The sequence below is a fragment of the Lithobates pipiens genome, unplaced genomic scaffold, assembly GCF_037356315.1.
Source record: "Lithobates pipiens isolate NorthernLeopardFrog02 unplaced genomic scaffold, aLitPip1_a1.2 Scaffold_18, whole genome shotgun sequence".
In the NCBI taxonomy this organism is placed as follows: Eukaryota; Metazoa; Chordata; class Amphibia; order Anura; family Ranidae; genus Lithobates; species Lithobates pipiens.
The window spans coordinates 388,643,010-388,669,499 of record NW_027507758.1 but is presented as its reverse complement, the minus strand read 5'-3'; the positions used below and the strand labels follow the sequence as shown (position 1 = coordinate 388,669,499).

Here is a 26,490-nt window from a genome sequence, read left to right as displayed (position 1 = left end):
GGGAACCAGGGGGCTTCAGTAACCAAACCTGCAGTGTTTATCCTTATGACACATGACAGGAAGCACCTCCATGGTTAACAGAGGACAGAATTAAAATTAGACTTGAGAAACTTAACATTAATAAATCACTGGGACCAGATGTTCTGTATCTGAGGGTACTTAGGGAACTCAGTCAAGTAATTGCCATAACATTGTTCCTAATTTTTACTGAAAATCTTCTGACTAGAATGCTACCAGCTGATTGAAGAAAAGCCAATGTAGCACCAATATTTAAAAAGGGCCCAAAATACATCCCTTGGAATTACAGATCAGTTAGCCTAACATCAATAGTATGCAAACTCTTGGAGGGGATGATAAGGGACTATATACAAGATTTTAGTAATGAGAACAGTATCGTTAGCAGTAATCAGCATGGGTTCTTGAAGATCTATCTATCTATCGATCTATTAACCTTCTATGAGGAGGTAAGTTGCCATCTAAAGGAAGGCCCGTAGACGTGGTGTATCTGAATTTTGCAAAAGCATTTGACACAGTTCCCCATAAATGTTTACTGTACAAAATAAGGTCCATTGGCATGGACCATAGGGCGAGTACATGAATTGAAAACTGGCTACAAGGGCGAGTTCAGAGGCTGGTGATAAATAAGGAGTACTGGTAATGATCAGAGGTGGGTAGTGGGGTCCCCCAGGATTCTGTGCTGGGACCAATCCTATTTATTTTGTTCCTAAATGACCTGGAGGATGGGGTAAACAGGTCAATCCCTGTATTTGAGGACTATACTAAGCTAAGCTTTGTAATAACTTCTCCGCAGCATTTGGCAAACTTGCAAATAAATCTGAACAAATTAATGGGGTGGGCAACTACATGGCAAATGAGGTTTAAAAATCTAGAAAAATGTAAAATAATGCATTTAGGTATCTCAAAAATATAAATGCAATCTTTACACTGTGGGGAGAACCTCTGGGGGAATATAGGATGGAAAAGGACCTCGGAGTCCTAGTAGATAATATGCTCAGCAATGGCATGCAATGCCAAGCTGCTGCTAACAAAGCAAACAGAATATTGGCATGCATTAACCACTTGCCGACCAGCGCACGACGATGTACGTCGACAGAATGGCACGGGCAGGCAAATGAGCGTACATGTACGTCCCTTTAAATTTGCCGCCCTGCCATCGGGAGCGTGCCGCCGGCGGCACACTCCCGCGCTGGTCGGGACCCCCGTGAGTCCGGTCGCGGGACCCGCGGACTCGATCGCCGCGGTCATCCCCCCGATCGTCTCACAGAGCGGCCGAATGGAGAAGTGCCGTTGTAAACAACATTTCTCCATTCTGCCTAGCAACTAGTGATGCTGATCTCTGCTCCATATGATTGGAGCAGAGATCAGTGTTCACTAAATGAAAGCCCAACCCCCCCACAGTTAGTAACACACCCCTAGGAACACTTAACCCTTACACTGCCACCCACTGGTTAACCCCTTCACTGCCAGTGTCATTTACACAGGAATCACTGCATTTATATAGCAGTGATTACTGTATAAATGACAATGGTCCCAAAAATGTGTCAAAAATGTCCGATGGGTCCCCCTCAATGTCGCAGTCACAATAAAAATCGCTGATCGCCGCCATTACTAGTAAAAAAAAATAATAAAAAAATATTAATAAAAATGCTATAAAACTATCCCTATTTTGTAAACGCTATAACTTTTGCGCAAACCAATCAATAATCGCTTATTTCGTTTTTTTTTACCAAAAATATGTAGAAGAATACGTATCGGTCTAAACTGAGGGAAAAAAATGTTTTTTTATATATTTTTGGGGGATATTTATTATAACAAAAAGTAAAAAAAAATTCGTTTTTTTCAAAATTGTCGCTCTATTTTTGTTTATAGCGCAAAAAATAAAAACCGCAGGGGTGATCAAATACCACCAAAAGGAAGCTCTATTTGTGGGAAAAAAAGGACGTCAATTTTGTTAGGGAGCCACGTCGCACGACCGCGCAATTGTCAGTTAAAGCGACGAGGTGCCGAATCGCAAAGCGTGGTCTGGTCTTTGACCAGCAAATTGGTCCGGTCTGAAAGTGGTTAAAAAGGGGATCAACTCCACAGATAAAATTATAATTCTCCTGATCTACAAGACTCTGGTCCGGCCACACCTAGAGTATGCTGTCCAGTTCTGGGCACCAGTCCACAGGAAGGCTGTACTGGAAATACAGCTAATAAAAGGTCTGGTGGATATTAGTTATGAGTAGGGATGAGCTTCGTGTTCGAGTCGAACGTACGTTCGACTCGAACATTGGCTGTTCGTCCGTTCGGCGAAATCCGAACTCTTGGTCCGTTCGCGTCAAAATTCGTGTGGCGCGCACGGCCCACAATGCACTGCGATGGCGCAGTGCATTGCTGGCTCATGATTGGCCAAGCATGCACTGTGACCCCGCATGCTTGGCCAATCGCAGCGCCAGCAGCGAGGAGAGCCATGATTGGCCACAGGCAGGATGCCTGTGGCCAATCATAGCTCAGGCTGTGTAGTGCACGCCCCACACTATATAAGGCCGCCTTTGAGGCGGCCTCGTGTAGTGTGTTGGCATCTGAAGCAGTGGGTGTTCTGTGTACCTTCAACACAGTTACACACCGATCGTTTTTGGCTGATTTCCTATCTTGCTCTTGTGTAGTGGTTATTGTCTGTGCCCTGACCGCAGTATACACCACTATATTCACCTCACCTATATAGCTAGTGATCTATCTTTAATAATAGAGCTTGCAGTCAGTAGTGTTAGGAGGTGCGTGCTGTCTGCGTGCTCTGTACCCAGTACATACCGCTATAATCCACCTACATAGCTGTTCTCTATTTGAGCCCAATTGCCATCTGCAGGAGTTATTGGAAGTTGTGTGTGCCTCCAGCACAGCACAGTATACATCTGTATATACCCCTTTATCTCTGCTGTTTTCTGGTTATTGTCTGCGTGCCCTGACCGCAGTATACACCGTGATATTCACCTCACCTATATAGCTAGTGATCCATCTTTAATAATAGAGCTTGCAGTCAGTAGTGTTAGGAGATAGTGCGTGCTGTTTGCGTGCTCTGTACCCAGTACATACCGCTATAATCCACCTACATAGCTGTTCTCTATTTGAGCCCAATTGCCATCTGCAGGAGTTATTGGAAGTTGTGTGTGCCTCCAGCACAGCACAGTATACATCTGTATATACCCCTTTATCTCTGCTGTTTTCTGGTTATTGTCTGCGTGCCCTGACCACAGTATACACCGCGATATTCACCTCAGCCTAAGGCCCAATTTTTCTGCCCCTGTTTAACAGGGGCGTTTAAGTACAATTTTTGATGCAATGCTTTGCAACAGGGCTAATTCCAGCAAAAAAAACAGAGTATATGGAAGAGGTTGCAGTGTGGTGGCACCAGCAGCAGTGCCTAAGGCCCAATTTTTCTGCCCCTGTTTAACAGGGACATGTAATTACAATTCTTGATATAATATTTCACAGGAGGGCCCCTTCCTGTGCCCACCCAGAGTAACGGTGAGGACTTATAGTGTTGTGGCACCACAACCACCAAAGGTCAATTTTTCTACCACTGTTCAACAATGGCATGTAATTACAATTCTTGATATAATCGTTCACAGCAGGGCGCTCCAGCGCCCAGCAAGAGTCACTTTGAGGGCTTACAATGTTGTGGCAAAACCAACACCTTGTTCCGCCATTTCTGCAGAGCATATAGGGCAGGCCCCTACTTTCAAACATCCAACTTACAAACATCAGACAGCAGCAAGTGAGATGAAAAAAGATGGACGACAAAACAAATTATACAGGGGTGATAACCCTTCCCTATGTTTTCCAAAAAGCTTAAAAATAGTTTTTTTGACTGGAGCTGCACTTTAAAAATGTACCAGTTGAAAATTACAAACAGATTCAACTTAACACAACAAACCTACACAGTCCCTGTCTTGTTTGCACCGCCTGTATACTGCTGTTCTGAGTATATAGGGCCTGGGGGCCACACGCATTTCCTTTTTTTAATATGGGTACAGGGTTCCCCTTAATATGCGTACAAGACCCAAATAGGCTGGTAATGGGCAGGGAGGGCTACCCATGCCATTTTTCTCAATGATTTTCAACCATATTGCAGGAACCAGATATAACATTAAAACCGCAAGCAGTTTTAAATGGTGTTATTTCCGTTTAATGTCATTTTGTGCAGGGACTGTTCTAAACACGGGAAACACGTGGCACTTCACAGGCATACTACAGACACCCCCCAGGCACCATATTTAAAGGAATATTTCACTTTTTTTTTTCACTTTAATCGTCATTAAAATCAGGGCTCCCGCCAAAACGGCCGTTTTTAAAACTTTTTTTTGCATTGACCCATGTCCCCTGAGGCAGGAGTCAGGTCCCCAAACCCTTTTTAGGACAGTATCTTGCATATTAGCCATTAAAATTAGCACTTTCCATTTCGAACGTTCGAGTCCCATAGACTTCAATGGGGTTCTAACGTTCGTAACGAACGTGGGGTCCGTTTGAAAGTTCTGGTGCGAACCGAACCGGGGGGTGTTCGGCTCATCCCTAGTTATGAGGAAAGGTTGCGAGCACTGAACTTATTCTCTCTGGAGAAGAGACGATTGAGAGGGGATAGGATTTCAATTTATAAATACTGTACTGGTGACCTCACAATAGGGATAAAACTGTTTGCAGATAAGAGTTTAACAAGACACGTGGCCACTCATTCAAATTATAAAAAAAGAGGTTTAATCTTAAACTATGTAGAAGGTTCTTTACTGTAAGAGCGGCAAGGATGTGGAATTTTTTTCCACAGGCGGTGGTCTCAGTGGGGACTGGGAGCATTGATAGTTTCAAAAAACTATTAGATAAGCACCTGAACGGCAACAACATACAGGGATGGATATACAATGTAATACTGACATATAATCATAGACATAGGTTGGACTTGATGGACTTGTGTCTTTTTTCAACCTCACCTACTATGTAACTGTGTAGAGCCATCTTACCTGATGCATCTCAATGGACAGCTGTACACAGTGGCAGCAAGTCCTGGAAAGGTCAATATGCAGGCTCTGCACACTGTGCGCTACCTGTATGGCCATGTGCACAAAGCTTTAATTTTCTAAGTGAATAGTCTCCACTTTTTTAGTAAACTAACCCCTTCAATTCAAATGTTGCTGTAGCTCCCAAATAAGTAACAATATTACAAGCAAACATAAATATGCTGGCATTTTGCCTTGATACATTTAGTATAATGCAAATTTTGTAGACAAAAAAAGAACAACCCAATGTTATTAACTTACCCATGGTTTAATATTTTGTTGGATTTCCACTTTAATCCTACAATGCACCACATTCAGACTTGCATGACCTATCTCTAACAATAATCAGTTACTTCATTAATATTTTAAACTTTTGCCTATAAAGACATACATATCAATATGAATATATTTCCATATACTTGTATAGCTTAAGATCTTTAAACATCATTTGCTAAAATGAAAGTTCAGACTTTAGCACATCTTCTATTTCCTATGGGATAAATCATGCTAGAAGAAAACAGGAAGAAGGGTCAAACATCAGAAGGCACGTCTTTTCCTCTTGTGCTTCCAACCTGTAAAATAATAAGTATGTAATCAAAGAAATGTATAACTAAAATAAAAATATATAAATTATGAACTGAAAGGTATGGCGCTCCTTTAAGAACAGAGAAAATATAAGCAATCAAGCTGCAGGGCAACATATGTAGGAGAATCAATGCAGGAATTACACGGCACATCTTTCTATATACTTTAGTTAAAAATGTATGCACTATTTAAACAACTGAAAAAAAAATGTTTTACATTTTTTAAACACTAATAATTAGAATATTTTTCACTTGAGTTTTAAACATGTCATATGTAAAGCAGGCATATGTAGGGTATATTGGATTAATCCATTTGTCTTTGGCTAAATTGACAGAATTAGAACAACTGAGGACTTTAGAAATCTCAATTTCTTTAACAGACAGCTGTGTAGGGTTGGTTTCTGACAGTACATTGTGTCTGTTAATTGCATAAAGGGCATTCAGGATACTGTAGCACTGATTCAGAAATAAGCACATTAGGGAGAAACATATTGTTTAAAAAAAATGTGGAGGATTTAAAATGCAGAAAAGGCATGCTTTGTCTCTTCTGCATTAATGTTACTTGCCTGTCCACCCTTGTACGGTGAACTGAACACGTGCAGCTGACTGTAGAAATTTTGCAATACAGGCATACCTCACTTTTAAGTACACAATGGGGTTTATTTAAGCTGGAAAGTGCAAAACCAGGCTCACTTCTGCATAGAAACCAATGAGCTTCTAGACCCAGCTTGTTCAATGAATCTTTGGTAATAAAACCTGGAAGCTCATTGGTTTCTATGCAGAAGTGAGCCTGATTTTGCACTTTCCAGCTTTAGTAAATAAACCCCATTGTGTACTTAAAAGTGGGGTATGCCTGTACTGAAGCTGAATGCCCTTTATGCATTAGTGCATGCGCAGGAGAGAAGTCATCCCCGCCTGGACAATTGAAGCAGACAGCGATTGTAACACAGAAACCGGCCACCCGAGGAGGTCAGTGGCTGTTGGGGAGCTCCAGGATGCCGCATTGTTAAATCCAAGGTGAGCATATTTCTGCTTTAACTTACCAATCACTCTTTTCTGTTTTTATTGCTTTTTTATATAACTGTTATGTTGTATTAAAGAAACTCACTGTACTAAAACAAAAACTGCTTTAAGGTGTAAAGTACAGGAACCTAGAGATACATAGCAATAGTAGTCTTCATATCCCTGCCATTATGCCTTAGTGTCATGTTGCTCTCATGAGCAATGTTCTGTCACTGCCTGATAGTGTTGAAGCTTGCGTGCCCCTCCATTCCCCCTGCAAATTTTGATCAGCTAGCGAGGGCAGTATTTCATAGTGATGAGTCAGAAGGTATATGTAGATCATGGGAGACAGTGGGAAAGGAATAACATTACCTGAAATGTTAGAGCTTTTCCAGTTTAATGGCAGGTACACCAAGAATGCTTCAGGTACTGTATGTGCAAGGCAAATTCAAGTGCTGGAACTTTATACCATACAGCATTTTTTTTCAACAAGTAATGATTTTATTGAGGTTAACATAAAGAATCATATACAGGACAATAGCTACATCAACTTATCAGAAAAATGATATGTGCAAATAGTTACTTGTATGACTTATAGCAAGGATATCTAATAACAATGACAAAACATATGCTTTACAAGGTCTGAACCTTAACTCAAACTGCTCAAAATGGCATAATAAATACCAAAGAGAATTATGGGCTCTACAAGAGCATGGACATGTATCATCAGTAAACAATTGTGCAAGTAAAATAACATCAGTATCAAAAAACAACTGGGAAGCCCAGTAGCGTGTTCCAATGTTACTATTGAGGTGAGCAGCGGGCAATACGATAAAATGTAGTAAACTCAAAAGGAAGTTAGGTTTGTAATAACCATAGTAGTGTTAACTGTGAGGTGGGGGTCTAAATCTAGCATGTCGAACCAACATTTCATACGTTCAGAACTTTTTTGGGGGAGCTACTATGTTAAAAGGATTCTTTTCTTGTATTAGGAAGGAGTTCACTTGCTCAATCTATTTGTGGCAGGTAAGAGGGCGTGGGCAAAGCAAGTACTTAGCTATTGATTTCCTAGCAAGGTAAAACAAGTCAAGTAAGTGCTATAAAAAGCAACAGAGGTATACATTACAATTCCTCATCCAAAGCCCCAAGGAAGCATATCAATTAATGAAATGGGACTTGCACTGAATAAGTCTGATCAATGATAGTAATGACATCCTTCAAATATTTCACAAAGTTGGGGCATTTCCATAGCATATGCAACAAGATTTCATTCTCAATGTTACAACTGGGACATAATGGGGAATCTCACCTGCCCCAGGCGAAGAGTTGCATGATTACCCTGTAGGAACAATGGCAAATAAAGGAGTTGGGTCAATTTATGAACAGCAGAAACAGACACCACTAGGACTGATGCCAGCATCAGTTCCCAGTGCTCGCTTTCTATTGGACCCAATTTTTCTCCCATTTTCTCCTACAAGGCAAAAGTGCTGACTCTTGTGAAAATGAGAGAAGATGTGATTGTATGAAGGAAATTATACCTTTCTTATCTGACTTTGACATCATAGATTCTACCAGCTGCAGGTTAGAATATCCAGCCTGAGTTTTAAGCATATGGTCCAGTTGTAAGAATTCGTAAAAATTGCCATCTCATGTGAAATTCTGCCTGCAGTTGGTCAAATGACTTTAACACAGTACCATTATAGAGTTGGGAGCAGTATTTAACACCAGCTGCTAACCACTGTTAGTAGTCTGTTAGTTTAATCAATTCCACATAAAATGTAGTGAGCCAAATAGGGGTACACTGGAGGAAACTCGAAAGACCTATGATTAAAAGACTAAGCCTATGATCACTGGTCAAGTACATTAGGGAAGCCCATTTCCAAATGTGAGAGAGCTGTGCAATCAGTGTCAGGAAGAGTCAACATTCTATGGGAGGGGTCCAAATCAATTCATGAAAATTGAGAGTCAATAGGGGAAAACCATTTGTGGGGAATCCACACAGGTGACTTAAAATGTAAAATATAAAGTAATTGTGGGGGCCACATCATTTTATTCAAGTTGACTTGCCCAGTCATCAACAATGGTAGTTTACATCAACTATTGTATAAAAGTATGCAGTATAGGTTTAAGATTTAGAATCAAGTAACCATGGGGATAACAATAATATTCAGAATTACAATAACACCCAAATATCAGGAGAAATTGATTACAACAATTTGTGAAGCTCCAGCTGGCAGTGGTTGGGAAAGGCAGTCCACAGGAAAAAAGGACAGGTTTGTGCAAATTTAGTGAGAACCCCGATTACAGCCCAATTTTCTCAATACGGTAAGTTGCATTAGAGTCGAGAAAGAGCCTGCAGTATCACTCAAATACAAGGTGTTATCAGTGTAGAGGCAGATATTATCTTCAAACCCTTCTCTTAAACCTAACTATATAAGGCAATAAATGTACCCTGGCCACCAGCGGCTCCAATCAAAAGGGAAAACAGCAGGGATGACAAGAGGCATCACTGTCTGGTGCCTCACTTCAAAGGACGCCATGGCTCCTAAGCCTCGTCACTGGGTCTGTGTAAAGTAATTTCACCCATGCTGTAAATGTCAAGGTTAATGTCAAGGCCAAGGTTAAGTTAATTCAACACTGCCCAGACATAGTTCCACTCGATGCTGTCAAAAGCTTTCACAGCAAAGAAGGAAAGGATTGCTCTTTTGCCTGGGTTATCCACAGGAATCTGAAGGTTAAGGACAAGGTGTCTAATACTGAAGGCTGTGGGTCTAGAAGGAATGAATCCTGACTGGTATACGTACCAGTTTCGGGATAACCTTTGCTAAAAGAAATAGCCAAGATGCGTACCAGTAGTTTCACAGCCGTGTTCGATACAGGCATACCCCACTTTTAAGTACACAATGGGGTTAATTTACTAAAGCTGGAAAGTGCAAAATCAGGCTCACTTCTGCATAGAAACCAATGAGCTTCCAGAATTTATTACCAAAGATTCATTGAACAAGCTGGGGTTAGAAGCTCATTGGTTTCTATGCAGATGATTTTGCACTTTCCAGCTTTAGTAAATAAATGCCATTGTGTACTTAAAAGTGAGGTATGCCTGTAAGGATATGGGCCTGTAGGAGTATTGCTGAAGACCATTAGTTCCTTGACGATTTGCTATTATAGCCATCTGCTCTTAAAGTATTATAAAAATATATATGAGAGGGGGCGTGGCTTGGCGCGCGGTGGACATGGCAGCTTGAGTACAGAGCTCCGGAGAGACCTCGGCTGTTTAACCGCCTCCGCACACTTCACCACGGATCATGAGCAAACTTGGTGGCCGAACACCGCGCACTAGATCCCGTCGGACATCTGAAGCATTTAGAGGCCGGAATATCTCGGAAATCTTTCGCAGTCAACCCAGGACGCAGCCGGAGACTACAGGCCCCAAGATGGCGCCGCCGCGTGCATCTGAGGATTTCAGTGAGGATTCCCAGTCGGCGCCTGAGGACAACGGTAGGGGACCTGCACACCCTAACCTCCCACTAACCTATGCTGACATGGCTATTATAGCAGTGGACATAAAATCTATTTTCTCCGCGGCCATCACGGACCTAAAATCTAGCCTGGTGGTTCTGAATGACCGCAGCATGGTGGCGGCTGAGGCGGCGGGGAAAATGAGAGAGAAGGCCATCCACCGTCTGGATAAGGTTACTCTCGCACACTCAAATCACTTTATTGATATGAATAGACACCTCGAGGATCTCGACAATAGGGGCAGAAGGTGCAACATCAGAGTGAGGGGGTCCCTGAAACAGTGGAGACTGATCAGATTGTACCTGCACTGAGGAGAGTGTTTAACAGCCTGTTAGAAATACCGGAGGACACTGACATTGAATTTGTCAGAGCACACCGGGCTCTGAGGGCCAGGGGTCCAGATAACATGCCCCCTCGTAATGTTATTTGCTGCCTGCAAAGCTTTACCCTAAAAGAGGAGATTATGCAGAAGGCACGCAGGAACGATCAGATTGTATTCAATGGGGAAACCATAATGTTGTTCCAGGATCTCTCACAAATCACCCTAAAAAAACGGAGGGCATTGCGCCCCTTGCTGGACAAGCTCCACGCTAAGGAGATGAGGTACACCTGGCGCTTCCCGTTCGCCCTGCTGGTGACCCACAATGGCAGACAGTTCACCTTGCGCTCTCCAGAGGACTTGCCCGAGTTTTGCCATGCCCTACACCTAGGTCATGTTGACCTCCCAGAATGGTATCAGGAGTTCCGCTTACCTCCCCCCGAAAGGAGCCCCCCGGAATCACCGTTGTCCTCCCCGGAGAAGAGACTACCTAAAAAGGCTAGGCCCAATCACCATGGGGGTTCTGCAGCGGGCACACCGAATAGCGGCAGAGCACACAACTCCAGAGTGCGTGATGATGCATATTGAGTCTACCTAAGTGTACCTTGGCCTCGTACGCACTGTCTACCAAGCTTCATGCCCATCCATCCCAAACCCGCTCTTCCCTCCTTCCCACAGCTACTACCCTCCGAGCTTGCCTGGCGTGCACACGGCTCCCTGTCCAGTTTTCCTTACAACAGCAATATGGTGGGAGACCTGGACTGGGCGAAATTCGGGGAAAGGTCTTACGAGCATATACTCGCTGGACATGAGTAAGATCACGTATGAGGGGTGGGATCCACAAGTGTTAACTTATTTTTATTTTTATTTTATTTATTTTTTGATAGTGGATGATGGGCACCATGGTGTGGCGTGAAGGTTGGTCTTCAATCAGCAGCCCTCTTTAAGGGGGCTCATGTTCGGTTCTTTTAGTTACATGTTTGTCATCCTGCTACACCAGAGACTGTTTGATAATGTTCGGCCACCCAGCTATTAATGGCCAATGGTGCGGGAGAGCTACTTCAAGCACATTTCCAAATAAGTAATTTAAGGCCGAGGTTCTCCACCCTCTCATGCCAGGTGTTTTCCTTTGTTTTTATTTTTTCCTCTTCTTTTAGTTTTTGGTGACACCGGCCTGACAGGGGTGCAGTTTGACAGCTGGTTCTGCCGCCCGCCTCCCTTAGCTCTCTACAGTGGGGCAGACGGGATCGTTTGAATTCTGTCGGCCCCACGACTTGAAACCTTTGCGCAGTATATTTACTGTATAGGTTGTACACTGATATCTTGTCTTTTCTTCCTTCATCCTACAGTTTTTTTTTCTTCCTTCTCTTCCTACTTTATCTCTATCTACGTAGGGCTAGTTTTTAAATTCCAGTGGCTGAAGGTAGTGTCTTGTGGTTCAGGTAATGAACATCAACGTTTTCATACTGTTAATTACATTTTGCATTACCTTTGTATATAGGTTTTACTTATCTGAGGGTACAGATTCCAATGCCATGGCGTACTCAGCACTGGGGCGTAACCCTATGGTGATCTCTCATAACGTGCAGGGCCTGAATATTCCAGAGAAGAGATCATCTCTTCTTCGGGAACTCAAGAAAGGTAGGCCACACTTCGCCTTTTTACAAGAGACTCACTTCCGGACGAATAACATACCCAGACTTACCGAACACCTTTTTTGTTGAGGCCCACCACGCCACGAACACGCAAGCAAAAACAAAAGGGGTGTCGATTCTTATTAGTAAAGATGCTCCCTTCACACAGCTAGAAAAAATGTCAGATACGGAAGGCAGATTTCTATTTCTCAAGGGCCACTACAAGGGAAACCCTGTCACTTTGGCTAATGTTTACTTCCCTAACAAACTTCATTTGTCCTTTTGTAGGAGAATAGTGAGGGACTTGGAGGGGTTTGGTACCGGTTGTATAATCTTGGGGGGAGACTTCAACCTTCCCCTTAACCCCCTGACGGACACTTCCACCGGCAAATCACACGTATCATATAAAATCTTGAAACAGATAAAGGGACTCCTACAATCCCTGCACCTACTGGATTCTTGGCGGGTCCTTCATCCGGAAGGGAGGGACTACACTTTCTATTCTGCCCCGCACATTAAATATTCTAGGATAGACTATTTATTTGTCTCTCGTAGAGACGTACACTTATTGACCGGAGCAGAAATAGGAATTCAAGGCTTATCTGATCATGCTCCGATCTCCCTTACACTCAGACAACAATACACGTCGAAACCCTCAACTTGGAGGTTGAACTCATCCCTCCTGACAGACCCTACACTCCTACCAGAAATATCCTCCCAACTACAGGAGTTTTTTACATTTAACTCTACGCAGGATATGGATCCTTTGGTGGTGTGGGAGGCCCACAAATGCACACTTAGGGGGGTTCTAATGAAAATGGGCTCTCAGCGCAAGAAGGACAGGGAAAATGAAATTGCCACCATAGCGAACAAAATCTCGAAGTTCGAGACTTTACACAAACAATCTTTATCAACACAGACGGCGACGGACCTCCTAGCTGCCAGAAAACAATTGCACCAGATTTTAGACGCCACGTCGAAGAGATTTTTATTTTTTTCGGTGGAAAATTTACTATGAGCACGGAGATAAATCGGGCAAGTTTTTGGCGAGAGCATTGAAAGGACCTCGTTACCGAAATAGCATATCAGGAATAGCTAATCAGGAAGGCAAACTTGACGTGACAGATGAACAGATAGCTAGGCATTTTCAGACTTATTACACCAAACTATACAATCTACCGCCCCAACATAGACCCAAAGATTTGACAGGATCCAGGACCCAAGCCATACAGGACTATTTATTTAAATCCAAACTACCTCGGATATCCACGGAGGACTCTGCACTATTGGAGGCCCCGGTGGATGAGACTGAGGTTCACAAGGCAATAAAGGATTTGAAATCAGGGAAGAGCCCCGGCCCTGATGGCTATACCGCAATTTACTACAAAACTTTTATTAATACCCTGTCGAAGCCACTAACAAAAGCGCTGAACTCCCTCTCATCTCCCAGAGAAATATCGCCAAGGTTCCTGGAGGCACATATTACTGTCCTGCCTAAACCGAATAAAGACCCGACACTATGCGCCAATTATAGACCAATTTCCCTTTTGAACTTAGACGTCCAAATTTTGGCTAAAATTATGGCAACTAGATTACTACCCCTGCTCCACACCATAATTGGACCGGAACAGGCCGGATTTATGCCGGGGAGGGAGGCCAAAGACAATGGGACAAAGGCACTTAACCTCATCCAGATGGCCCATGAGCGAAATATCGAGGGCCTTCTCCTCTCTACCGACGCGGAGAAGGCCTTCGATAGAGTAGCCTGGGATTTCATGCTGGCTACCTGCAAATTTATTGGCCTGGGCCCACAAATGATGTCATGGATATCTGCTTTATATAAAAACCCCTCTGCCAAACTTCGCATCAATGGCTCCTTATCTGGTACAGTCCACATATCCAATGGCACGAGGCAGGGCTGTCCCCTGTCACCCATCTTATTAATTATTTCCCTAGAACCATTCATTAGACTACTGAAGATGAACCCTGACGTCACTGGCTTTCGGACAGCCAAGAAGGAATACAAGATTGCCGCATATGCGGACGATCTTTTTTTTTTCTGTTTTTCTTAACGAATCCCCGTATCCCCATTCCCAACTTATTGCGAGAATTTTCAGTATATGGTTACCTTTCTAACTTAAAAATCAATCTCACCAAGTTGGAAGCCCTAAACATTAGTTTACCGAGCCACTCAGTGGAGTTGCTACGGACCGACAGCCCCTTTCGATGGGTAACTGAGGCACTCCAATATCTAGGTGTTTGGCTGACCCCCTCACTTGCCCGGGTATTCGAAAAAAAATGTATACCATTGCTCAAGGTCATTGAGAAGGATCTGAAGGAATGGCACCCAATGAACTTTTCCTGGTTTGGCAGGGCTGCCATATGTAAAATGAACATCTTACCCAAAATACTCTACTTGTTTAGAACACTTACAATTAAGATCCCGACAAACTTCTTCAAAAAATTGCAGGCGATTCAGAGACAATTTGTATGGGCGCATAGAAGACCCCGTTTAATACATTCTCTCCTGACCTTGCCCAAGGATTGTGGAGGGATGGGTTTGCCTGACTACAAACAATATTATCAAGCTGCGCACATAGCGAGAATTATTGATTGGCATTGTCACGGTGGAGCTAAAGATTGGGTGGCACTAGAAGATGAGCTGAGCCCTGTTCCATTGAGATTTCTTCCTTGGGTGCCAGAATCCGGATATCCGAGAGCGTTGAAACAACATCCTTTAATTCACACCACTCTTAAAATCTTCCATCAGCTGGCCCTTCATAGCATAAGATTTTCTTCCACATTGAGCCCACTCACGCCTTTATGTGATAATCCCGACTTACCACCAGGTATGGGAGTGCACCTCTACCGGTCCTCCAATCGCCACACACCTCTCCTGACGAAACATTGCTTCCATAATGCTCAGTTGATGGACTTCACAACTTTCAAATCAGTAAACTCCTTACCTCACTTGACCTACTGGAATTACCTCCAAATTCGAAGTTACACCAACAGGCCAACCTATAGAGGGCACTTTCTGAGAGATCTTACGGAAATAGAAAGAGTGTGTTGGGAAGGTAAGCAAACTCCGAACACTACATCTCTTTCGTACGCCTGGCTGCGGAATACAGGGGGAGGGCGAGTGGAGAGACTCAGAGAGCAATGGTCCGAGGCTCTCGGGATTGAACTCTCTGACGGTCAATGGGGGAAGGCCTGTGCTCATTGAGCACCAGAACACAGGAAACATCCTATAAATTACTTACTCAGTGGTACGCCACACCAGCGAAACTACACAAATGGTTCCCTCAAACTTCTGATATTTGCTGGCGCTGTCAGAAGGAAACTGGCACACTCCTACACATATGGTGGCAATGCCCCCCCCATTCAGCAATTTTGGAACACGATACGGGGGCTGATCAGAGCTATAACTGAAACATCCATGAGACTTGACGCGGCGTGCTGTCTCCTCCATGTCACCACCTTCTCCTTACGACGTTATAAGAAATCATTGACTAGACATTGAATGCAGCCAAAGCTTTGATACCACGCTATTGGAAAATCGACGAGTGTCCCTGCAATCAGGGAATGGCTCTTTCAGATTAGGGAGGTTTGTGACATGGAGGAGACAATGGCCCAGTCTACTCACATGGTGGAGAAATACCACACTACGTGAACACCATGGTTCGCCTTTCGGAGCACGCAAACCTATAAAGACCTGCTTGTTGGGAACTACAATGGAGCGTCTGAGGGCTGATTTATTTCCCTTGTCTGCTAAGACACAGCCACTGGAAGATAACGATAATGATAAATAACACTACTACGACATAACTTTCGTAACTTTCTATCCTTTGTTCACACCTCTCTAGATCTTTATCTTTTCTCTCCTCTTCTTTCTATAACCATCCCACATCTACTTTTTCTCTTGGTGGGAGGAAAACTTAAAAATTGTTACCAAAATGTATAGATAACATTATTTGAAGAAATCAATAGACCTAAGTTGAGGTCTTGCAGTTATTTGTCAGACAACCTTACTCTCAGGAAGTTTATGCCTTTATTGCCTGTAATCCATCTTTTTTTTTTGTTCCTGACAGTCTTTCAAATGTACCTTATGTATTAAGATCATTTCTGGCTGTAACTGTTCAACTTTGCCTGTATTTCATTTGAGCGAATAAACTTGAAATGTTAAAAAACAAATATATACATATGAGAGGTTGTAATCATGTTTGTTTGAATGCAAAAAAACAGTAGCATGTTCTTGGGTCAGGACATGAATCTATAATTTTTTTCCTCCTTTTAAGTGTGCAGTTTCCTGGATCAAGAACATAAAGTACATTTCTGAGATATAGAACCTGACTGCAACTGAGGCAATACTGAGATGGATAAGAATTTACTTATTTTCCAGTTCTTACATCAAGTATCAAGCCTTCAGCCATAAAATAATTACAACATACAAATCTCCCAATGCAAACCAGTCTTCCCAATCCTTTGAGCAACTTCCTTACATTAAAATTTAAATTGAACTCTTGGCAGATATAAATTGCTAAAATTTAAACAAGTATTCCAAAAAATATATACATACATTTTTTAAACTGCAGCCAGTTCCAAAATGCATGTTTGTTTCCAGGGCATGGATAACACAGCACAATGCTTACCTTCATCTACTTCCCCACAGTCCTCCCTTTCCACTAGTTCTGGTTGGTCACCCAAAGCCAGTATTCTTGCTGGTCACAGAATGGTATTGTCAGAACCCTATCCCTTGTGCTGATTATTTTTTCCGTGCCCTGTGTGATACTAGGGATGAGCCGAACACCCCCCAGTTCGGTTCGCAACAGAACTTTCGAACGGACCCCAAATTCGTACGAACTTTAGAACCCCATTGAAGTCTATGGGACTCGAACGTTCAAAATTAAAAGTGCTAATTTTAACAGCTAATATGCAAGATGCTGTCCTAAAAAGGGTTTGAGGACCTGGCTCCTGCCCCAGGGGACATGGGTCAATGCCTAAAATGTTTTTAAAAATTGCAGTTTTGGCGGGAGCACTGATTTTAATGACGATTAAAGTGAAAAAAAAAGGTGAAATATTCCTTTAAATATCGTGCCTGGGGGGTGTCTGTAGTATGCCTGTGAAGTGCCACGTGTTTCCCGTGTTTAGAACAGTCCCTGCACAAAATGACATTTAACGGAAATAACATCATTTAAAACTGCTTGCGGTTTTAATGTTATATCTGGTTCCTGCAATATGGTTGAAAATCATTGAGAAAAATGGCATGGGTAGCCCTCCCTGCCCATTACCAGCCCCTTTGGGTCTTGTACGCATATTAAGGGGAACCCCGTACCCATATTAAAAAAAGGAAATGCGTGTGGCCCCCAGGCCCTATATACTCAGAACAGCAGTATACAGGCTGTGCAAACAAGACAGGGACTGTGTAGGTTTGTTGTGTTAAGTTGAATCTGTTTGTAATTTTCAACTGGTACATTTTTAAAGTGTAGCTCCAGTCAAAAAAATGTTTTTTAAGCTTTTTGGAAAACATAGGGAAGGGTTATCACCCCTGTATCATTTGTTTTGTCGTCCATCTTTTTACATCTCACTTGCTGTTGTCTCCTTCCGTTTGCAAGTAGGAGATGTTTGTAAGTTGGATGTTTGAAAGTAGGGGCCTGCCCTATATGCTCTGCAGAAATGGCGGAACAAGGTGTTGGTTTTGCCACAACATTGTAGGCCCTCAAAGTGACTCTTGGTGGGCGCTGGAGCGCTCTGCTGTGAACGATTATATCAAGAATTGTAATTACATGCCATTGTTGAACAGTGGTAGAAAAATTGACCTTCGGTGGTTGTGGTGCTGGTGCCACAACACTATAAGTCCTCACAGTTACTCTGGGTGGGCACAGGAACGGGCCCTCCTGTGAAATATTATATCAAGAATTGTAATTACATGTCCCTGTTAAACAGGGGCAGAAAAATTGGGCCTTAGGCACTGGTGCTGGTGCCACCACACTGCAACCTCTCCCATATACTCTAGTTTTATTGCAGGAATTAGCCCTGCTGCAAAGCATTGCATCAAAAATTTTAATTAAATGCCCCTGTTAAACAGGGGCAGAAAAATTGGGCTGATGGCATCACCCAGAACCAGAAATGTTCTTCCAACATATCAGCGGAGGAGGAAGAGGATAGACAATCAACATAACAGGACAGTCACTCAGCATCAGCATAGGCTGTCTTGAAGGGATGTGATATTTCAAAAAAAATTATTCGGTTACATCAGCTTCAGGTGCTTGGTAGCTGTGGGTTATCCAAGACTGATTCATCTTGATGAAGGTCAGTCGATCAACTGATTCGGTGGACAGGCGCACCCTGCGATTGGTAACAAAGCCACCAACAGCACTGAAGGTGTGTTCCGAAAGAACGCTGGATGCAGGACAGGCCAGTAGCTCAATTGCATACTGTGCAAGCTCTGGCCAGTGATCCATCCTCAAGACCCAGTAAGCCAGAGGATTTTCGGTGGGAAAGGTGTCCAAGTCTGACCTTGCCCCTAGGTATTCCTGCACCATGTAAATCAGACGCTGGCGATGGTCGCTGGAACCGATCATACCTTGGGGCTGCGGACTAAAAAATTGTCTGAAAGCATCAGTCAGACGGCCACCTTCTCCACCGCTCCTTCTGACCGATGCCTCAGCAACACGTTGTCCAGGACCAGGAGTTTGTAACCTCCCAGTCTCTGGGAACGCGTTGCACAGACCTTTCTGCAAGGCCTCCCGGAGATGTCTCATCCTCTGCTCCCTCTGCGATGGCAAGATAAGGTCGACAACCTTACCTTTGTACCGTGGATCAAGGAGAGGGGCCAGCCAGTAATGGTCCCTCTCCTTGATCCGAAGAATACGAGGATCCTTTCCGCAGGCTTTGCAGGATCAGGGAGGCCATGCAGCGTAGGTTAGCTGAGGCATTCGGTCCGGAGTCCTCTGGGTCACTAAGGACAACATGATCCGCAGCTACCTCCTCCCAGCCATGTACAAGTCCACGGGTTTCTTGGGACTGTAAATCATCCCTACAAGACTGCTGCTGCTGCTGATGCTGAGTGCCAGCCTCCACCTCCATGCTGACACAATCATCCTCCTCCTCCTCTTCCTCCTCCTCCTCCTCCTCCTCATCCTCTTCCTGTGTGATGGGTGGCACAGCAGGAACACTGTCTGGATAAAGGGGGCCTTGAGAGGCAAGGAAGTCCTCCTCTTCCTGCCTCTGTTCTGCCTCAAGTGCCCTGTCCTTTATTCCACGCAGCGTATGCTCCAAGAGGTGGACAAGAGGTACAGTGTCACTGATGCATGCACTGTCACTGCTCACCATCCTTGTGGCCTCCTCAAACGGTGACAGGACAGTGCATGCATCCCTGATCATGCCCCACTGGCGTGGGGAGAAAAAACCGAGCTCCCCTGACCCTGTCCTGGTGCCGTAGTCGCACAGGTACTCATTGATGGCCCTCTGCTGCGTGTGCAGCCGCTGCAGCATGGCCAACGTTGAGTTCCACCTGGTGGGCATGTCACATATAAGGCGGTTCTTGGGCAGGTTCAACTCCTTTTGGAGCTCAGCCAGCCGAGCACAGGCATTAAATGATCGGCGGAAATGCACACAGACTTTCCTGGCCTGCTTCAGGACATCCTGTAAGCCCGGGTACCTGCCCAAGAACCGCTGCACCACCAGGTTAAGGACGTGAGCCACACAGGGCACATGGGTCAGTTGTCCCTGTCGGAGGGTGGAGAGGAGGTTGGTGCCATTGTCGCAAACCACAATTCCTGGCTTAAGCTGGCGTGGCGTCAACCACCTCTCGGCCTGCCCCTGCAGAGCTGATAAAACAGCTGCCCCAGTGTGGCTCCTGTCCCCCAAACAAACCAGCGCAAGCACGGCATGGCATCGTTTTGCCTGCATACTTGCGCAGCCCCTGGAACGCCTACGGATCACTGCTGGTTCTGAGGACAGAGCACTGGAAGAGGCCATGGAGGAAGAAGAAGAGGAGGGGGTGGAGGAGAGAGGCGTGTCACAACCAATAGTAGCATTTTGGAGGCGTGGTGGCGGAACAACCTCTAACACTACTGCACCTTGTCCTGTATCCTTCCCAGCTGCCAGAAGAGTGACCCAATGGGCCATGAAAGACAGGTAACGTCCTTGTCCATGCCTGCTGGACCATGAGTCAGCAGTAATATGCACCTTACCGCTGACCGCCCTGTCCAGCGAGGCAAGGACATTGCCTTCCACATGTCGGTAGAGAGCCGGAATCGCCTTCCGTGAGAAAAAGTGGCGTTTGGGGACCTGCCACTGAGGAACCGCACATTGTACAAACTCACGGAAGGGGGCCGAGTCTACCAACTGAAAAGGCAGCAGTTGAAGTGCTAGCAATTTAGCCAAGCTAGCATTCAACCGCTGGGCATGTGGATGGCTGGGAGTGAACTTCTTTCGCTGGTCCAGCAGCTGGGGCAGGGACATTTGCCTGCTATAATCAGACGTGGGTGTACTGCTAGCAGAGTGCCCGGAAGCACTTGGCTGTGACACACCTAATTCTACACCTTCATTCCTCTCAGAGCAGGTTTCAGAGAGGACTGAAGGTCTAGTGGGGTTGGATATGCCAGCTGATGAGGAGCAAGGAGAGGTCCGCTTTTTTCTTTGGTGTGGGTCTTTGAGGTACGCTTGCCAACGAGCTGCATGGCAGGTCAACATATGTCTAGTCAAGCATGTGGTGCCCAAGCGGCTGATGTTTTGGCCACGCGAGATACGCTTGAGTCATATGTTGCAAATAGCAGCGGTGCGATCTTATGCACTCGTCTCAAAAAAGGCCCACACCAAATAACTTTTAGAATAACGCGCAGAGGCAGCGCCCTGTACAGGCGGAGCTCTGTGGTGTGATTCAGTCGGTGTGCTGCCCCTAAGCTGGCCCCCGGAGGGCATCCTGCCTCGTTGGACATGTGCCTCCTCCTCCTCTCTCCTACCAGGCACCCACGTGGAGTCAGTGCCCTCATCATCCCCTCCCTCTTCATCGCTGTAGCAAACCTGGCAGTATGCTGCAGCTTGTGGAACATGACTGCCAGATTGCTGTCCTTCTTGAGCATCCCCTCTCTCTGCATTCACGCTACTGCCTTCCTCTAGCTGAGTATCATCATCAGAGCCTACAAAACACTGGGCATCCTCTTGGAGCATGTACCCAACACTGTGCTCAAAGAGTTCAGGAGACTCCTCAGGAGGACGTGGTGGGTCTAGGGAAGGAGTCACTGATGATGACATTGAGAGGAGGGAAGACGATGCGTTGGCAGCTGCTTTGCTAGTACCCTGAGACTGGGTGAGAGAGGATGAGGAGGATGAAGAGGGCTTGGTCATCCACTCTACCAAGTCGTTGCCATGTTGCGGCTCAACATGTCCAGCTGCCGAAAAGAAGGACAAGCGTGTCCCATGGCCACGTGCTGATGATGACAATGCACCGCGTCCACGACCAGCACTGTTGTCTCTAGACACAGAGCCTGCTTGCCCTCTTTTATCGGCTGCCTCTCCTTGCTGGCCTTCCAGACATGGTAATGGCCTGAAGGGAGTTGGGTAAAACAGCAATTGGGTAGTGTATATTGTGCTGGAGGCACACAACACCCACTAACTCCTGCAGATGACTTTATTATAGAACACCAGCAATAAAGGGTAAATACAGATGTATACTGTGCTGTGCTGGAGGCACACACAACTTCCAATAACTCCTGCAGATGGCAGATGGCTCAAATAGAGAAGAGCTATGTAGGTGGATATAGCGGTGTGTACTGGGTACAGAGAACGCAGACAGCACGCACAAGCTCCTAACACTGACTGCAAGCTCTATTATAAAAGATAGATATATCGCTAGCTATATAGGTGAATATAGCGGTGTATACTGCGGTCAGGGCACGCAGACAACAACCACTACAGAAGAGCAAGATCGAAAAATCGGCCGATAACGATCGGTGTATACTGTGTTGAAGGTACACAGAACACCCACTAACTGCTTCAGACGCCAACACACTACACAAGGCCGCCGCGCTGGTGGCCTTATATAGTGTGGGGCGTGTACTACACAGCCTGAGCTATGATTGGCCACAGGCATCCTGCCTGTGGCCAATCATGGCTCTCCTCGCTGCCGGCGCTGTGATTGGCCAAGCATGCAGGGTCACAGTGAGCAACACACGAATTTGGCGCGAACGGCCCATAACGTTCGGAATTCGCAGAACGGGCCAACAGCCGATGTTCGAGTCGAACGTATGTTCAACTCGAACACGAAGCTCATCCCTATGTGATACACACACCTCAACGCTGCACAATACTCACTCCTGAACCCAATGGGGTTGATTTACTAAAGGCAAATAGACTGTTCACTTTGCAAAGGGCAGTTGCCCTCTGCAAGTGCATTTGCTCCAGAGCTTAGTAAATGAGGTAAAGCTTCACTTTGCAAAGAATATCCAATCACATGCAAGGAAAATTAAAAAAAACAGCATTTTTACTTGCACATAATTGGATGACGGATGTCAGCAGAGCTCTCCCTCCTTTACTAAGATCTAGGGTAATTGCACTTGCAGAGTGCAACTGCACTTTGCAAAGAGCACAGTCTATTAACCTTCAGTAAATCAACCCCAATGTGTTATGCACTCCCGATTGCAGTACTCTGGGGGTTATTTACTACACTTTGCACTACAAGTGCACTTAAAGGTGCAATGAAAGTGCACTTGGAAGTGCAGTCGCTGTAGATCTGAGTGGGACATGCAAGGAAAATCTAAAACAGCATTTTTGCTTGCACATGATAGGATGATAAAATCAGCAGAGCTTCCCCTTTTTTAGAGCTTCTGCTCAAATCTACAGCTATCTACAGCGACTGCACTTCCAATTGCACTTTCAAGTGTACTTGCAGTGCACTTGTAGTGCAAAGTGGATTTGCATTTAGTAAATAACGCCCCCTGTGTTACACATTCCTAAACATTGCACCATGTGCAATACACTGGTTATTTGGGGCCACTTTACTTCTCTTCCATGAGGAAAAGCAGTCTTGGGGGCAGGGAGTTGGCCAAAGAGGGTGAGTTACTGCACCCTTTTCTCTGTGAAAAAGGCCCCGCACAGCAGGATTTGAGAAATAGGGTGCATTCTATAAACAGTTTGCTGTTGGTGATCTCAACAGTGGAGTGCTGTCCCTGTACTGTCCAAACGCAGACCTGGGAAGAACATTGACCAATGGGGGTTATTTACGAAAGGCAAATCCACTTTGCACTACAAGTGCACTGCAAGTGCACTTGAAAGTGCATTTGGAAGTGCAGTCGCCAGTATATCTGAGGGGAAGATCTGAAATGAGGAGAGGCTCTGCTGATTTTATCATCCAATCATGTGCAAGCTAAAATGCTGGTTTTTATTTTCCATGCATGTCACCCTTGGATCTGCAGAGACTGCACTTCCAAGTGCACTTGTAGTGCAAAGTGGATTTTCCTTCAGTAAATAACCCCCAGTGTATGCTTGTTATAGAACAGCTATGGGTGAACTATTACACAATGAGGCTGAGTTACTATGGGCCATTTACATTTCTGAAATATGTTAATGCAGTGTGTTATTTCCCGTGTTAACATGTATTGCATTAGGGCTGCCCAATGCAATGAAATTAATGAGCTGCCAATCCACCCTGGTTGTCAAAAATCTGATGTAACCCTTTCTTTGTGGTACAATATACTATAATTCATGTGTTGGTAGCTGTGCATTGTGGCATGTTGTAACACAGGTGGGTACACTATGGTAATGCAGCTCAAGCAAATAAATGGGCCCTAAGATTTGAAAATGATCACACAAAAAATAGGTGCATAAATCCCATAATGCAATCATATAAAATGAAAATCCATGTTTTTTATTTCATTATTTATTTAATCTGCACATGAATAAATAATGGAAGTGAATTCATATTCATATTCATCCAATCTAACTGATTTATTATTATATAAACATTAAGTATTTCCAAGAAAGGAAAAGGGAAGTACAGGAAATGAAAGAACTAATACTGTGAAAGGGAAGATCAGCACAGATAACCCTTTTAGGAACAGTTAAAATTCCCAAATCAACTGTCAACTGTCAGTGGTGGATCCTTCCCTTGCTTCTAGGTACAATTATAGATATAGCTGACAGTCAGGCATTTGATGGGCATCCCTGCTTGCCTGTATCTATGATGACCCATATGCATAGGTGAGTTACTGGGGTTAGTTAGTAAAGGGGTAGAGAATATTTAGTTAACACTATTTACTTAAACAAAGTTGTTAAATACAGAAAAGCTATAATGCTCGGAGGAATTTAGTGATGGCCATACATTAGTCAGTTTGTTGTGTTCAGCCAGCAGGTTTATTAAAAAAAAAAAAAAAATTCCCCCATCCATACATTTAATGTGATTGGCGAAGTTCCTCCCCACTGTGTCTTCTATTCTGACAGCTGGGAGACATATGTTAGTAAATACGGCATCAGACCTCAATGTCTGGTTTCTAAAGAGGTCAGTTTGTTAGGGACTTTTCTTCATATTTAGGTCTTAGTTGCTAGCTAATTTGGGTATCCTAACTGTGTACAGACAGGACTGCTTTGCCTCTGTGTCCCCAGGCTTTGCTGCTGCATCCAGGTGGTTTTCCCTGCTTAGCTACTCTTTGCCTTGGCTTGCACTCCTCATGCCTCATCCTGTTTTGTCTTTTCTCTTCACTGAACTTATCCTGTACCACAGGCCGCTTGCTTCCCAGCCTCTGCTGGCTCTCTTTCTGCATGCTCAAGCTCGCGAGTCCCAATAACATCTACTTTCCCCAAATGTCTCCCCCTGCCCTTTCTTCTTTCCACTGGGTGGGGCCAAATCGAGCTGCCGATGCCATGAATCAGAGTTATCCTCTCCACTCTCCACTGTCCTATCAGCAGGGCCACCATTAGAAACCATGCCCAGTACAGACCGCGGTTGAGCCCGAATTTTACTGGCCTTTAGCCACTCACCTTAAGTCTAAAATAAAGCTGGGGGAGGCTATTCACATGCCATGGCTGTGACAATTTTGTGTCACAGCCATGGGAAATTTAATGCGGCACATAGTGTTGACTATCATACTTGGTGATTCAAGTCAATGAGGCCATGCCACAATTGTGAGTCAAACACGGATTGTGGTTGCAGTGCATTAGCACCATTATACACTGCCACTTGAAAATATAGGCAAAAACGTAAAAAAAAATTGTTGGCTAGAGCATGACCCCTGTCATGTTTTTTTTTTCACCATCTGTGTCCTATTGGGGAGATGTCCTTTCACTTCCTGTCCCAAAGCTGAAAGAGAAAGTTAGAATTTTTCTTTTGCAAATGAAGGGAATCCCTTGGGGCCCTTCAGGTCACTAGAACTAGTGTCCTCATTGGAAGATTTCCCCTCTATTATTGTTTTTTTTTTTTACTTACAATGATAAATGGTAAACAAGGCAAATAGAGAGGGTGAATCTTCCTAGTGGAGGTACAGACAGCAATAAAAACTGATAAGCATTTTAATCCCGCTACACTCTATCCGAATCTAAAAGAAAAAGTGTTGCCTTTGGTTAAACGTCAATATACAAAAAGTCCATAAAAACAGCAATCACAGTAAAAGTAGGGAAAAAAAAATGTTGATACATTTCATGCAGAATAAGCACCAACTCATAAGACATCCATAACACATTGTGTTATAAAAAGTTCAGCACGAAACATATCTTTTTTTTTTCTCCTATTTTTACTCTGATTGATGTATTTTTAAGGTCATTTTATATGTTAGAAGTGGTTACTGGAGTGCAGCTGTACAACCTAGTAACACTCATTTAATGCAACCCATATTCCTGCCTTTTTAACACAGGTGTCAGGTTGCTGTCACTATGTTAAAACGACTAGAATATGGCAGGCATTACAATGAATGTTAACAAAAAAAAAAGGGGAGAAGCACAGACATTGCTACAGCATTCTGTTTTTTCCTTTTTTTCTGCGGGAGCAAAACACTTTCTCCTCTCACCTCGACCACTAGAGGAAGTTCACTCATTGCATGCAGTTCTGCAGCTTCTGTTCAGGCTTCTCTCTGTATCAGAGCCACTTCATCCAACACCCACTAAGACATGAAGCCCGTGGGATAAATTTAGAGGGAAGGACAATGCACTTTGTGTTTCCATTGGCTGAGCAAGCAACAGCACCACCCCCTGCTGCCTTCTCAGCCAATAGGTAGCAATAGGTCATCATAAGTGCCTCCTTTCCTCCTTCCTGACATCATATAGGACCTCCTTTGTCCCGACCTGTTGCTTTACAATGTGGGCAAGCCAGGAACAATGTTTTTGAATTTGGTATCCTGGCTGGGCCCTGCCTGTAGCAGCATGAAGGAGACAGGTAGTTTTGCCAG

At 44.4% G+C, this 26,490-nt stretch overlaps 1 protein-coding gene across 2 annotated transcripts in view; it reads right to left on the bottom strand.

The window, feature by feature from the left end:
- Positions 1-5,298: 5,298 nt before the first annotated feature.
- Positions 5,299-26,490, bottom strand: part of MLIP (muscular LMNA interacting protein) — a 415,413-nt gene continuing 394,221 nt past the window's right edge. For both annotated transcript variants that reach the window (XM_077487812.1, XM_077487813.1), the window contains one exon: positions 5,299-5,623. The gene's annotated coding sequence lies outside the window, so the exon portion shown is untranslated. The remainder of the gene's footprint in view (positions 5,624-26,490) is intronic.